The sequence below is a fragment of the Pseudorca crassidens genome, chromosome 7, assembly GCF_039906515.1.
Source record: "Pseudorca crassidens isolate mPseCra1 chromosome 7, mPseCra1.hap1, whole genome shotgun sequence".
Classification (NCBI taxonomy): Eukaryota; Metazoa; Chordata; class Mammalia; order Artiodactyla; family Delphinidae; genus Pseudorca; species Pseudorca crassidens.
Window position 1 is genome coordinate 10,497,005 of NC_090302.1, and position 15,635 is coordinate 10,512,639.

Consider the following 15,635-nt stretch of genomic DNA (forward strand, 5'->3'; position numbering starts at 1 on the left):
TGATATAATGTTGAAAATTATTTTTAGGTGTGCAGGATATACCTAAGGATTGGGGAATTTGTGTTTTGCAGAATTGAGAATGCTTTGGATAAGATATATGTTATGTTAGAGCAGTGGTTCTTAGCTAGGGGTGATTTTACCTCCCAGGGCACATTTGGTAATATCTGCAGGTGTTTTTATTTTTATTTTATTTTATTTTTTATTTTTTACATTTATTTATTTAATTATTTGGCTGTCCCAGGTCTTAGTTGTGGCACACGGGATCTTCAATCTTCGTGTGGCATACAAACTCTTAATTGCAGCATGTGGGATCTAGTTCCCTGACCAGGAATCGAACCTGGGCGCCCTGCATTGGGAGCACGGAGCGTTAGCCACTGGACCACCAGGGAAGTCCCTGCAGGTGTTTTTCATTGTCACAACAAGTAGGGTGCTAGTGGTGCTACTTGTATCCAGTGGGTAGAGGCCAGGGATGCAGCTAAACACTCTATAGTGCACAAGACAGCCACACACAACAAAGAATTATTTGGCCCCAAATGTTAGTAGTGGCAAGGTTGAGAAACCTATGTTAGAGAATCTTCACAAGTACTTGATTAATGTTTTAATTAAAAATAATACAGAAGGGACTTCCCTGCTGGACCAGTGGTTAAGACTCTATGCTCCCAATGCAGGGGGCCCGGGTTTGATCCCTATTAAGGGAACTAGATCCCGCATGCCAAAACTAAAGATCCCGCACACTGCAACTAAGACCCCTAGCAGTTAAAATAAATAAATAAATATTTAAAAATAATAATAATACAGAAAATACAAATAGAAAATAATTATTCATATTCACACCAAATTTAACCAATGTTAACATATTTGTTGTCATATTTGATTTTAGGCTTTTGATTTAAGACATATCACTCGATTATGTTTGGGGACGTAATGCACAATTACTGTTCTGAGGTTCACACAATGTAGAAAATTCAAGGATGAAAGTAATGAAGTTATCCCAGATCTCACCACGCAGAAATCATTCACACTAGATGAACATTATCCCCGATATCTTTCCATGCATATATACAGAAGAATAGAGAAATGCTTTTATAAAGTTAAGACCATACTGTATATGAACTAAATATTTTTCCTATGAAAAATTTTAAACTTAGAGAAAATCAAGTAGAATAATTATCCCCCAATGTACTTACCACTTAGCTTCAACAATCATGAATTCATAGCCAGTCTCATTTCATCCAAATCCACCACCCTCCCCTGACCCTGAGTATTCTGAAGCAGATTCCAGACGTCACATCATTTCATCTGTAAATGTTTCAGTACCTGTCTCTAAAACATGAGAACTCTTTTTGAGCCATTATCACACACAATTTCCCTGATTCATTTTCTCTCCTTCTCCTTCTTTTTCCCTCTCTTGAATTATGTTTTCTTCCAAGTTGAATTTTTTGTTTCTAATGAGATTGCATGTAACAGAAGAGCATTAATTCTGCAAAGAAAGGGGAGTGGATGCTGCGTAGGCCAAAACAAAAGCTATCTGTCACAAATGCTTTTTGCAAATTTTGTTTTTTCTTTGAAGAATGTCTTAAACTATTTGGCAGTGCCATGTAAAATAATGAAGTACTCTATTTCTCTTTTCTACTGTGTTCATTTTTCAAGTCGCCTTTTCATCTTTTTCAGTATTTCTCTGAGATTCCTTCCTGCTTTGGTGTATTTGCTATAGCGGTGGCCTCTGGGGAATGATTGGAGGAAACTACCTGCAGGAATCATTTAACTGGTGGTTAGCTTCTTGAGGGCTAGGAGCAAGTCTTACCTTACAACTTAACCTTACCTAACAAGCCAGGTGACCTTTCTGCTTGTTACCGTTACCATGTACTCAGTATTTGTTGGATGCTTGTCATTGATCTTGAGGGATTGTGCTGATATTGAGTGGTATAGTACAATTGAAGCCATTTACAGGAAAAACTAAGTATCCTCATTTAGTGCCAACACAGGTGCATGCAGATGAATATAATTCACTTGTTAACCTTTGGTATTTGCATCTGTGGGTGGCCTGCATGTAAAGAGGTGAAGCAGGGAATTCTCTGGTCACACTCACTAGGTTTCTTTGAACGCTGACTCATAGCGTGACCATATGTCTGGTTTGCCTGATACAGTCTAGGTTTTTGCAGTGTCTTGATGTCATTATTAATAATGTCTCTTTTTATTCACCAAATTGTCCCAGTTTAGATGGTAAATTAAATGGTAATCCTACGATAATGACATTTAATGTGTGCCTGGCTCTCTTCTGAACACTTTACATACATTCTCATTTAATCTTCATGACATCCCGAAGAGGCAGATCCTATTTCATCCACATTTTACATATGGGGAAGTTGGGGCACGAAGAGGTGAAATAACTTGGCGAGTATCACACAGCTCTATTTGAGTAGTTAGTAGCAGAGCCACGATTTGAGCGCAGGCAGTTTGGCGCCAGTGTTCTTAACCACTCTGCTATGTCGCCTCTGTGCCGGTCCCAAATATATCTTTGTAGAACACATGCTGATATCAGAAGTCAGTCTCCTGATAATTAATCTGCATATTTTTAATTTTTATTTATTTTTGTTCTTTTTTTGGCGGGGGGCGGTGCGGTACGCGGGCCTCGCACTGCCGTGGCCTCTCCCGTTGTGGAGCACAGGCTCCGGACACGCAGGCTCAGCGGCCATGGCTCACGGGCCATGGCTCATGGGCCCAGCCGCTCCGCGGCATGTGGGATCTTCCTGGACTGGGACACGAACCCGTGTCCCCTGCATCAGCAGGCAGACTCTCAACCACTGTGTCACCAGGGGAGCCCTTTTATTCATTTTTTGTTCATTTATTTTTGGCTGCTTTGGGTCTTCGTTGCTGCGCGCGGGCTTTCTCTAGATGCAGCGAGTGGGGGCTACTCTTCATTGCTGTGCACGGGCTTCTCATTGCAGTGGCTTCTCTTTGTTGCTCAGCACGGGCTCTAGGTGCACGGGCTTCAGTAGTTGTGGCACACGGGCTCAGTAGTTGTGGCTCGCAGGCTCTAGAGCACAGGCTAAGTAGTTGTGGAGCACAGGCTCAGTTGCTTCGCGGCATGTGGGATCTTCCCAGACCAGGGCTTGAACTCGTGTCCCCTGCATTGGCAGGCGGATTCTTAACCACTGCGCCACCAAGCAAGTCCCAATCTGCATATTTTTAGATCGGAAGTCTGGTGAAGGCTTTGGGATTTTGAGGGATTTCCTTGTCTTCACAAGACACTTACAGGCTCTTCATGCACCACTATGCCAATGTATTATAGACTTCTTTCTCAGAAGGGTGAACATTTACCTTTTTTCATTTTCTAGATGCCAGTTATTTGGCATCCCTACATGCTCAGGTGATGTACATCTCCAGAGTTTGCAGATTCTCAAGTCCCTGCCACAGTCACTTTTCTTTACTTCTGGTCATCTTTGGTATCTTAAATTCACACACACACACACACACAGGGACTTCCCTGGTGGTCCAGTGGTTAAGACTCTGCGCTCCCAGTGCAGGGGGCCCGGGTTCCATCCCTGGTCAGGGAACTAGAGCCTGCATGCCACAACTAAGACCTGGTGCAGCAAATAAATAAATATTAAAAAAAAAAAATTCTCCAGCACCCAGAACAGGGCCTGTCATGTGGCGGGTACACACAGACTTTTTCACTACCTTTGATCAGTTCATCTTCTGGAGTTGTCTGGGAACAGTATTCAGAGCCCTTGTACAAGGTACTTTGAGGAAGGAGATTTCAGACAGCTACCACTTTCAAGTAACTTACAATCTAGTAAGAGGATGGTGAATGTACATGAATGACTGATATATGGCAGCTGAGCTAAATGAGAGTAATTTAGAGTTGAGAGAAAAACAGTTTCTGACAGGGTTGATCCAGGAACATTTTGAGAATGTGGAGACACTTAAGTCAGTTTAATGACTTCTAATTGGCTAAAAAATAGCTGCCTCCTTGTGCTAAGGACAGACCTGAAGTTTGCCAAGAGTAGAGGGCTGCAGAAGATTAAGATTTGATCAGCCCAGATGAGAGGACTCTGATCAATTTGACGCTTGGTCCTCTTGTGAGAGGTCCTCAGTCAGCGGTGTTGCTCTGTTTTTATGACATCATCATCATCATGGCACAGTTTGACCCTCTAGGTGGGTTATAAGCAGCAGGAACAGATGGAACTCCTCAGCAGCAAAGAATTTTATTTTTTTAAATGTGGAAGCCTGGTGTTATTTATTTGATTTTTAGTTTAACGTCAATTGATATATACAAGGTCTTTTTCCTTGATAAAACCATTGTCTCCTTTTATTATAATATTTATAATTGCATTTGCTTTTTTACTTGATGTCTTAATAAGAAAATGATTACATTTGAATAGAATTTCCTCACTTTACAAGTGAGGAAACTGAAGTTAGGTTAAACTGTCAGCTGAATGACTTTGGGGAAAATGGCCCAATTGAGACTTGTACTTTGGTTTTCAGAGTCCAGATTCACTGTATATCACACAGCCATATTTTAACTTACTAGATTAAAACATTTTATCAAAATCAAGAAGAACAATGAAAATTGTTATTATCTCACATTATAACTCTTTGTTAATGAATGTCATTATAGAATCTAGTTCAACATAATTAGCTTATTTCCATTTCTCAGTTGACAGGCATATTAACACCACTTTGATGATTGTAGATCCAATAAATTCTACTGAAAAGGAAGCCCTATAGGAGCTGCAGGGGCTTACCTGGAACCTATGTGCAAATTAGACCAAGGCAGTCTCTCTGGCTAGATGGGTCATTCAGAAAAATGCATACCTGCTACGGGCGGGTTCAGCCCCCACTAGGTTGCTGGGCTTGGGAAATGAGTGTCTGGATTTTAGTCTCTTGCTCTGCCTCTTTTATTTCTATTTATTTATTTAACATCTTTATTGGAGTATAATTGCTTTACAATGGTGTGTTAGTTTCTGCTTTATAACAAAGTGTATCAGTTATACATACACATATATCCCCATATCTCTTCCCTCTTGCATCTCCCTCCCTCCCACCCCTCTAGGTGGTCACAAAGCACCGAGCTGATCTCCCTGTGCTATGCGTCTGCCTCTTTTATGTAGTGCTCAAAAAGCAGCAGCCATGAATCCTGTTTATATTTGTTTATGAGGAGCTGGGTTTTTCTGGGGTTTTTTTTCAGTGTTGTACTTATAGACAGAACCTCTTGCTGTTCGTCAGTCTACCAAGTACATACCTGCCTCAGCACCTTGTACTTGTTCCCTCCACCTGGAACCTGAGCCTCCCTGATCCTTACTTGGCTCACTCTGTCACTTCATTGAGATCACCCCTCCAGTGTTACCTTCTCAGAGGTCGCCTCACCTACTCTGACTAAAATATTACCCCCAATCACACTCTCTGCTGTGTTTTCTTCATAGTACTTCTTAGTACTTGGAACATTATATTTATTTTATCTTTTTTTTTTTCTTTCCACTACAAAGTACATTCTGTGAAAGCAGGGATTCTGCCTGTTTTGTTCACTGTTGTACTCCAGCACCTAAAAAATACCTTGCATATAGGGGGCTCTCAGTCAGTGTTTGTCAAGTGAATGACCACTGGACTGTTTGTACTGTGATTGATAGACTCGTATACCAGTTTTAATATTACTGACTATAGCACTTTCTGGACTATAGTGTTACGAATATTGTCTAATTGAATCATCATAATAGCTATATGAAGGGTAAATATTATAATCCCCATTTTGGAGTTGAAGAAATCTCAAAGCTTAGAAAAGTTCAATAACGTGCCCAAAGTCAAATATCTAGTAGTTGGACTCATTCCTTAACGGGATGATCTGATAACCAAAGTCCCTTTAAAAATATTTGTTGTAGTGATTCTTTTGGGTTTTTCAAAGAGTGATTTGATTTCTAGTTACTGGGGGGAAAAGCCTTAAAAATGCTCTAAGCTATGTTTTAAGGGAAAGGTAGACAGGGCCCACAGGATTTGAAGCACTGGGATAATGAGATCAGGCAACGCGATTTTGTAATCTTTGCATTCTCATACAAGGGTGCTGACTGTGAGGGTCCTTTGAGCATGACTTCGGAGTACTTTTCCAATTGTGTAACTTTGGATAAATAACTTATTTGAGCCTCTTTTTTCATCTCTAAATGCTGGTAACAGTGCCTGCCTTAGAGAGGTGTGAAGATGAAATAGGTATATAAAGTGCCTGGCATAGTTTCTGGCTGCTGGTAGTTGGATTTCTCCTGCCTCCTGCCCTTCTCTTCCTTCAGCTGCAAGTGACCACAAGTCCGGGTTGTTGAGGGGTGATTTATCTACTTGGTAACTTTCCTCTAGACAAGTAATCCCATATTTTAAGCTGTTTTCTGGTAGTATGTAGGCAATCAAGGAACCTTTTATAATTTGCATGTCATTTTGTTTATCATTATAATTCAAGGAGTAATTCGTGTGCTTTGTTAATAAGTGGTGTGCACTTATTCCCTTCACAAAGGGAAGGAATCTGATTCCTGCTTTTGTGATTGAATCTTGCGTGAAAACTGTGTGTTGGGGCTTCCCTGGTGGCGCAGTGGTTGAGAGTCCGCCTGCCGATGCAGGGGACACGGGTTCGTGCCCCTGGTCCGGGAAGATCCCACATGCCGCGGAGCGGCTGGGCCCGTGAGCCATGGCCGCTGAGCCTGCGCGTCCGGAGCCTGTGTTCCGCAACGGGAGAGGCCATAACAGTGAGAGGCCCGCGTACCGCAAAAAAAAAAAAAAAAAAAGAAATGACAAATAGGATTTAAAAGAAGTGCAGCCTCCTATCAGTTAAAGATGTCTGAGGATCTTTCTCAATTATATGCTGAGCTTCCCTCTCTCTTAATACCCTATTTGATGCCATATAATGAAGTTATAAAAGCGTTCATTATTTAAACATTAATTATTGATTTAACTGGAAGGTATATAATTTAAAGATTCACTGATTTAACCCCAAATAATGATATAACAATATTGGGAGGGGTTCTAGAAGTATAAGAGAACTAATTCCTTATTTGTTATTTTAGAAAATCTGTAATGTCAAAAATGGATGAATCAAGCAATTGCAAGAAATGCTTCTTATGTAGGCTTATGTAGGGAAACTACCAGGTGAATCAGCCAGAAGAGTTGAAAGTTGTTGTTGCTGGTGGTATGGAGCTGGTGGAGGAAGGGTGAGCCAGTGGGCTGCTGCTTTTTATTTAAGTGTTTTTGGGTACTGTTGAATTGCTAATTCTGTATCTATTATTTTGATAAAAATAAAGGTTAAAGCGACAAAAGAAAAAATAGAAATATAATCAACCTAAGAAAGTGATGAGACAAACCAGAAAAAGGGAGAATATATTTGCAAATCATGTAGCTGGTAAGGTACTTATTTATTTATTTATTTAAAAATATTTGTTTATTTATTTGACTGTACCAGGTCTTAAGTTGCAACATGTGGGATGTTTGGTGCTGCATGTGTGGTCTTCGTTGTGGCATGCAGGCTCTTAGTTGTGGCATGTGGGATCTGGTTCCCTGACCAGGGATCGAGCCCCAGCCCCCTGCATTGGGAGCATGGAGTCTTAATCACTTGACCACCAGGGAAGTCTCTGGTAAGGTACTTATATCTAGAATAAATAAATGAACTCTTACAACTCAATAATAGCAAAAACAAATAACCCCTAAAATAGGCAAAGGATCTGAGTAGTCATTTCTTCAAAGAAGATATATAAAGGACCAATAAGCACATGGAAGGATACTCAACATTACTAGCCATCAGGGAAATGCAAATCAAAACCACGGTGAGATACTACTTCATACCCAGTGGAATGGCTAGAATGAAAAAGACAGTGTTGGCAAGGATATGGAGAAGTAGGATCCCTCATGCATGCTGCAATTATAAAATGGTGCACCCATTTTGGAGAATAGTCTGGTAGTTCCTCAGAAGGTTAAGCACAGAGTTACTGTATGACCCAGCAATTTTACTGGTTGGTGTATACCCAAAGGAAATGAAAACATGGCCACATAAAAACTTGTATACAAATTTTCATGGTGGCATTATTCATAATAGGTAAAAAGTGAAATCAGTACAATTGTCCATCAGCTGATGATTGGATTAACAAAATATGGTATACCTATATAATGGAATATTATTCAGCCATAAAAAGAATGAAGTACTGATATATGCTACAATGTGGATGACCCTTGAAAATATTATGCTAAGTGAAGAAGCCAGTCAGAAAAGGTCACATATTGTATGATTCCATTTACATGAAATATCCAGAAGTTAAATGCATAGAGACCAAAAGTAGACTAGTAGTTGCCCAGGGTTGGAGGGAGGTGATTTGGGGGCAAAATGGGGATATGGCTGCTAATGAATCTGGGGTTTCTTTGGGGGGTGATGAAAATTTCTAAAGTTGGATGTGGTGATGGTTGCAAAACTTAGGAATATATTAAAAACCACTGACTTGTACTCTTAAATAGGTAAATTGCCTGGTATATGAATCATATCTCAATAAAGTTGTAACATATATATCATATATAGATATAGATGTCTCCAATCAGTTATTGCTAAAAGAAACAATAACTTTTTCTTTTGTTGAAAAGTTTATTATTTTCTTACTTCTGCTTCCAGCTTATTGCAGATAAAAAATGCAGTTTAGGAAAGCAAAATTGTTACAGTATAAATCACAACTATCTTTTTTTTTTAGTTTTTAAAAAAAATTATTTATTTATTGGCTGCATTGGGTCTTCGTTGTTGTACACAGGCTTTCTCTAGTTGCAGTGAGTGGGGGGCTACACTTTGTTGCATTGCGTGGGCTTCTCATTGCAGTGGCTTCTTTTGTTGTGGAACACAGGCTCTAGGAGCACGGGCTTCAGTAGTTGTGGCACACGGGCTCAGTAGTTGTGGCGCATGGGCTTAGTTGCTCCACAGCATGTGGCATCTTCCCGGACTAGAGCTCGAACCTGTGTCCCCTGCATTGGCAGGAGGACTCTTAACCACTGCGCCACCAGCGAAGTCACTAGTTCTTTTTTTTAATTAATTAATTTTTGGCTGCATTGGGTCTTGATTGCTGCACACGGGCTTTCTTTAGTTGTGGTGAGCAGGGGCTACTCTTCGTTGTGGTACGTGGGCTTCTCATTGTGGTGGCTTCTCTTGTTTCAGAGCATGGGCTCTAGGCACACGGGCTTCAGTAGTTGCAACACACAGGCTCAGTAGTTGCGGCACATGGGCTTCAGTAGTTGTGGCACTTGGGCTTCAGTAGTTGTGGTGTGCAGACTCTACAGCGCAGGCTCAGCAGTTGTGGTGCACAGGCTTAGTTGCTTCACACACAGCATGTGGGATCTTCCCAGAACAGGGCTTGAACCTGTGTCCCCCACATTGGCAGGCAGATTCTTAGCCACTGTGCCACCAGGGAAGCCCCTTTAATTCTTCTTAATACAAATCAGGTATGACCTAACTAACATTTGGATGACTAACAGCCTTCTCTCAGAGTATGCTGAGAGTTGGTTTTGGGTGGCCTCAAATGATTTGCATGGTACCTGTTTTTCTTTTTTGCTAATTTATTATTTATTTATTTATTTAGGCTACACCAGGTCTTCGTTGCGGCACGCGGGATCTTCGTTGCAGCATGAGGGATCTTTAGTTGTGGCATGCAGACTTCTTCATTGCAGCATGCGGACTCTTAGTTGTGGCATGCAGCCTTCTTTGTTGCGGCCTGTGGACTCTTAGTTGCGGTATGCGGGTTTCTTAATTGCGGCATGCGGGATCTAGTTTCCTGACCAGGGATTAAACCTGGGCCCCCTGCATTGGGAGCACAGTCTTACCCACTCGACCACCAGGGAAGTCCCCATAGTACCTGTTTAGCGTATTGTCTACGTGACCTTTGGCTGCTGCTTCTGCTGTCTTTGTATGTGATTAAGAAGGAAAAGTCTGCATTGTAAAGCAACTATACTCCAATAAAAATTAATTATAAAAAAAAAAAAGAAGGAAAAGTCTGTGTGGCCTGCGCTTCTTTACCTACTGAATAGGAGTAGTGTCGTGGTAGCTGATTGAGACTCTTGCCTGAAAGTCTTGTTCCCTCTCGAGTTTTTGTGTTGTGCGTAAATGGCCCTTTAAATTGATCTACATAGTATTTGACTGCTGCCTCTGTAGGTTTTCCACCCAAAACAGTTTTTATGATTTATTAGCCCCAGGCTGCTTTAAGTCATGTTTCCTCACATCATTCTCCAGGGTATAAATATTTGTTACTTTCTTTCATTTTACATAGTTTTGTGTTTCCTGCCCCATTAGCTTCATAAATAGCCTTTGCATGTATCTTGTTGATAGTTGTTCTTTTCATTTTATTTTTTAAAATTTATTTATTTATTTATTTTTGGCTGCGTTGGGTCTTCATTGCTGTGCGTGGGCTAGTTGCGGCGAGCGGGGGCTGCTGTTCATTGCGGTGCGCAGGCTTCTCATTGCGGTGGCTTCTCCCGTTGCGGAGCATGAGCTCCAGGCACGTGGGCCTCAGTAGCTGTGGCACGAGGTCTCAGCAGTCGTGGCTTGTCGTCTCTAGAGCGCAGGCTCAGCAGTCATGGTACATGGGCTTAGTTGCTCCACGGCATGTGGGATCCTTCCAGACCAGGGATCGAACCCGTGTCCTGCATTGGCAGGTGGACTTCTAACCACTGCACCACCAGGGAAGTCCTGATAGTTGTTCTGTTTAGATGGCTGACTGAGTGACAGGCTTCCTTTCCTTTCTTTTAGGCTGTGTGCTATGTCTCAGTTGAATAAGTACTGGAATTTGCATATGCGGATGTATTAGGTAAACACTTCTGTTTCTCCACATTCGGTAGGCAAAATGATATATGTATAGTCTCATGGACAATATCTTACAAATGGCCTTCTGGCTATATGTGTATCACCTCTGCTCCATGCCTTCGCTCTTTTGGCTTTTTTTTCTTAACCTCTCTTTGCCCTCAGTTCATTCAGTCTCTTTCTGTATTGAACCATGAGCAGTTTGGTACTTATGCATTTCTCAAAGAATTGTTGTTATAGCTTGAAACTTAACTGCAATTGCATGTTGGAGTAAGTCAGAAAAATTGTTTTCAGAAAATAATTTGTATATAATTTAGGATATTTTTCTGCTCTCTTTGATACGTGAAGATGCTTTGCACTCTATTTGGTTCCTATTATAGGAATGCCATCTGAAGCAGTAGCTTCTTGTTCCTTTTTCATTGAATATAGCAAAACCGTCATAATCAACCCCCACATACGCACACACACATTCAACATTGTTTTGTACTTGCTACTTTTCAATTTATGCTCTGTTTTGAGTGCATTTATAACAATTTTACAACTAATAATTTTAAAGTACACTATAATTTACAGGGCAATTTTATATCCATTAGTTCATTTTATTGTCCAACAGCTTTATGAGGAAGCTATTATTAATATTCCATTTTTATAGCTGAGAAAACGTATGTGTGAGACTCTCTAATGCTGATGCTTAATTATATAGCCATTCCATCTCTTTTACCTGTCTTAAAAATTCTGAATGCATAAGAAAATGTCTCTTTCCTACCATGTGATTTCTATAAATATCTTCTCTACTTTGTCAGAATAAATCTTTTTATTATACTTTGGTTTCATTTCCTATGTACTTCCATTCTTTTCTCGACCTGTTTCCCTTTTCGGTCTAATCACAGGGTCGTTCCCTATCTTTTTGAAACATCACTAAACTGCAGAATAATAATGATGGTGGTATTATACATTATATAGTGTTTTCAGTCTTCTTTCACACCTGTCTTCACAGCAGTTATCTAAGGTAGCAGAACAAGTGTAAATTGCTTGTTTTTGTGGATTAAAAATGTGCAACTCAGTGTTAGCTAAAGTTTTTTGTTTGTTTACAGTCACAAAACTAGAAAGTGTTTGGAACAGGAATGCTTCTTCTGTCTTATTCTGAGGTCCTTTCTGCTGCTGTTGTGACTCTGCATAGATTTCTTTCATGCTTTTGTATTGCTCACCATTTACTTAGAATTCAGTCCAGAGTAGCAGTTTCTCTTGTTGCTTTTGTCAAGACTTCCTTTAAAAAGAAATTGTCAACAAGGCAGGTCAATAATTTGCCAGATGCTCTGTACTTAGCAGAACAAGTCTTTGAGCAGTTGTGTGCATTCAGTGCTCTTATGCTTCTGTGCCTATTTTGTAATCTGTGTTAGGACTGTATCACATATGGATTGGTGTCCTAGGGCTGCTGTAATAAATTACCACAAACTGGGTTGTTTACAACAAGAGAAATTTGTGCTCTCATACTGCAGGAGGCCGTAAGTCCAAAGTCAGAGTACTGGCAGAATTGGTTCCTTTTTTGAAGCTCAGAGGGAGAATCTGTTCCATGCCTCTTGTCTAGCTTCTGGCGGTTCCTTGGCTTGTAGCTACATAATTCCAATCTCTGTCTCTTTCTTCATTTAGCTCTTCCCTCTGTGTCTGTGTCTTCACATGGCATTCTCCTCTCTGTGGGTGTCTGTCTCTATGTCTTTTTTCCTCAGCTTATAAGGATACTAGTCATATTGGATTAAGGGCTTACTCTATTCCAATATGACCTCTTGTTAACTTAAATCTTAATTATATCTGCAAACACCCTGTTTCCAAATAAGTTTACATTGACAGTACAAGGGGTAAGGAGTTCAACATCTTTTTTTTTTTTTTGCGGGGGCACACAATTTAACCCACAACAACATAACCCACAACAAAATATGTCCTTTTCTTTGTATCATCTTTTTTTTTTTTTTTGCTGTACACGGGCCTCTCACTGTTGTGGCCTCTCCCGTTGCGGAGCACAGGCTCCGGACGCACAGGCTCTGGACGCGCAGGCTCAGCGGCCATGGCTCATGGGCCTAGCTGCTCCGCGGCATGTGGGATCTTCCCAGACCGGGGCACGAACCCGTGTCCCCTGCATTGGCAGGCGGACTCTCAACCACTGCGCCACCAGGGAAGCCCTGTATCATCTTTTATTGTTACCCATGTGGTATGTTTGCACATATGCTTCCCATAAATGTCTACAGAACTAATGTTTATAGATTACCACATATTATGTATTTTCCCCAAATAATTGACATAGACACCTATATATTTCATTCATAAGTCTTAATTTACCATTTATTTTGTAGTAAACCAGTGAAATTTTGTTTGCTGCTTTATATTAAAATTTCAATTATCCATAATCTATTAACATTACAAACATTTGAGGCAGTAACAACTGTTTATATAATATGAACTTTGTCTTGTTATTCTGCTTTTTTGTATTGCCCTTCTTTTGCCCTTGGTGTCAAAATTAATATTACAAACATTTGAGGCAGTAACAACTGTTTATATAATATGGACTTTGTCTTGTTGTTCTGCTTTTTTGTATTGCTCTTCTTTTGCCCTTGGTGTCAAAATTATATTAGCTTTATTAAAATGAATCTTGGAAGGGAAGTATACTCAGTGTTACGTTTTTCAAGCGTTTGGTAAAACTTACGTTTTAAATTTTATTTTATTTTTAGCTGTGTTGGGTCTTCACTGCTGCGCACGGGCTTTCTCTAGTTGCAGCGAGTGGGGGCTACTCTTCGTTGCAGTACGTGGGCTTCTCATTGTGGTGGCTTCTCTTGTTGTGGAGCACGAGCTCTAGGTGTGTGGGCTTCAGTAGTTGCAGCATGTGGGCTCAGTAGTTGTGGCACGCTGGCTTCAGTAGTTGTGGCTTGCAGGCTCTAGAGCGCAGGCTCAGTAGCTGTGGTGCACGGGCTTAGATGCCCCGTGGCATGTGGGATCTGCCTGGACCAGGGCTTGAACCCATGTCCCCTGCATTGGCAGGCAGATTCTTAACCACTGAGCCACCAGGGAAGCCCCTGTAAAACTTACTTTTAAAAACCACCTGAGTCTGGTGTTTGTCCTTCCTCTTCCTTCTTTCTTTATACATAATAAATGTATGGCTTAATGAATTTTCACAATGTTAACTCCAGGTCAAAAAATAAAATATTTTTAGCATTCCTCTTATTTCATGCCTCCTCCCTAAAAGTAACCACTATCTTGATCAGTCTGTCAAATACCAAGGTCTGATTTTATCTGTTTTGTGCCTTGTGTATTGGAGTCATATGATATGTGTTCTTTTGGGTCTGCTTCCTTTCACTCAGCATTATGCTGGGTCCATCCATGTTGTTGCAGGTGGCTGTAGTGCGTTCATTTTCATTATACTATATAGTATTCCACTTATTTATCTAATTCATTATTGATAGATACTTGATTGCTTCCAGATTTTGGCAGTTACAAATTTTACTTCTGTGAACATACTTGTAAATGTCTTTTGGTGCACACACGGTGCATATCTCTTGGTATATTTTCCTAGTTGCTGAGTACACATTAGTAGATACTGCTAGATAGTTTTCTAGTAGCTCATGGTCCTGCACATTCTTCCAACATGTGGGATTATCAGGTTTTTAAAAACTATTCGAGACATTCTGGTAGATGTGTCGTTTGGCTTTAATTTGCATTTCTCTGACGACTAATGAAAGTCAGCACCCTTTCATTTGGCCATCCCCTTTGTGAAGTGTCTATTCAAGCCTTTTGCCTACTGTCTCCTTTTTTATTGGATTGATTGTTTTTTCTTACTGATTTATAGGGGTTCTTCATTTATTATTTTGGTTACAAGTCCTTTGTCAAATATATATATTGCAAACATCTTCTTTTACTCTGTGGCTTGTCTTTTCACTTTCTTAATGGTGTCTTTTGAGCAACACAATACATACTTCGTTTTTTAAATTGTCCAATTTTTCCTTCATGATGAGTACTTTTAGTGATCTGTTTAAGAGATCAGTTTTTACCCCATGGTCATAAAGATAGCTTCTTATATTATCATATAAGTACTACTTTATTTTACCTTTTACATTTATATCCACAATATACCTAGAATTTATTTTTGTGTATGACATATGTATGACATAAGTAGGTCTCAAGATTCATGTTTTTTCTTTTAATTTAGATATCCAGCTGACCCCACACTAGCTCTTTTTCTCTTCCTTTCTTTACTTCTGTTTTTTATTTTTTTGATAAACTATTTTTTCTCATTGTTTTACACTGCTACCTTTGTTATAAATCGAGTATCTGTTTACTTGTGGGTCATTTCTCAACTCTGTTCTGTCATATTGGTCTGCTTTTCTCTTCCTGCACCAGTACCACAGTCTTCAATCCTGGAACTTTATAAAATTTTTGATATCCAGTGGAGTAAGTCTTCCCATCTTGTTGTTCTTCAAGATTAATTTAGCTGCTGTTGGCTCTTGGCATTTCCATATAAATTATAGAATCAACTTGTCCATTACCACAAATCTGAATAAGTTTATTAAGATTTTGATTAGTACTGCATTAAATCTATAGACCAATTTAGGGAGAATTGATGTGTTTATAATTTTCAAGCTTCCAGTAAAAAAAATGGCATATTCTTAATTTTCTATTAATTTTTCTTTAATTTAACTCTCAGAGTTTTACAGTCTTCTGTGATGAGGTCTTACACATCTGCATTATATTTATTCCTAGTTATTTGGTGTTATTTGGTGCTAATGTCAATGCTTTAATTTTCTTTAAAGTTTCACTTTCTAATTATTTATCTTAGGATATAGAAATACAGTTG

At 39.8% G+C, this 15,635-nt stretch overlaps 1 protein-coding gene across 3 annotated transcripts in view; it reads left to right on the top strand.

Annotated features, from left to right (window-relative positions):
• Positions 1 to 15,635, top strand: part of SCAI (suppressor of cancer cell invasion) — a 145,637-nt gene that overhangs the window by 37,877 nt on the left and 92,125 nt on the right. Inside the window, exon 2 of one of the 3 annotated variants that reach the window (XM_067743331.1) lies at positions 7,278 to 7,375. The exons of the other annotated variants lie outside the window; for them this stretch is intronic. The gene's annotated coding sequence lies outside the window, so the exon portion shown is untranslated. The remainder of the gene's footprint in view (positions 1 to 7,277; positions 7,376 to 15,635) is intronic. 3 annotated transcript variants of the gene reach the window in all.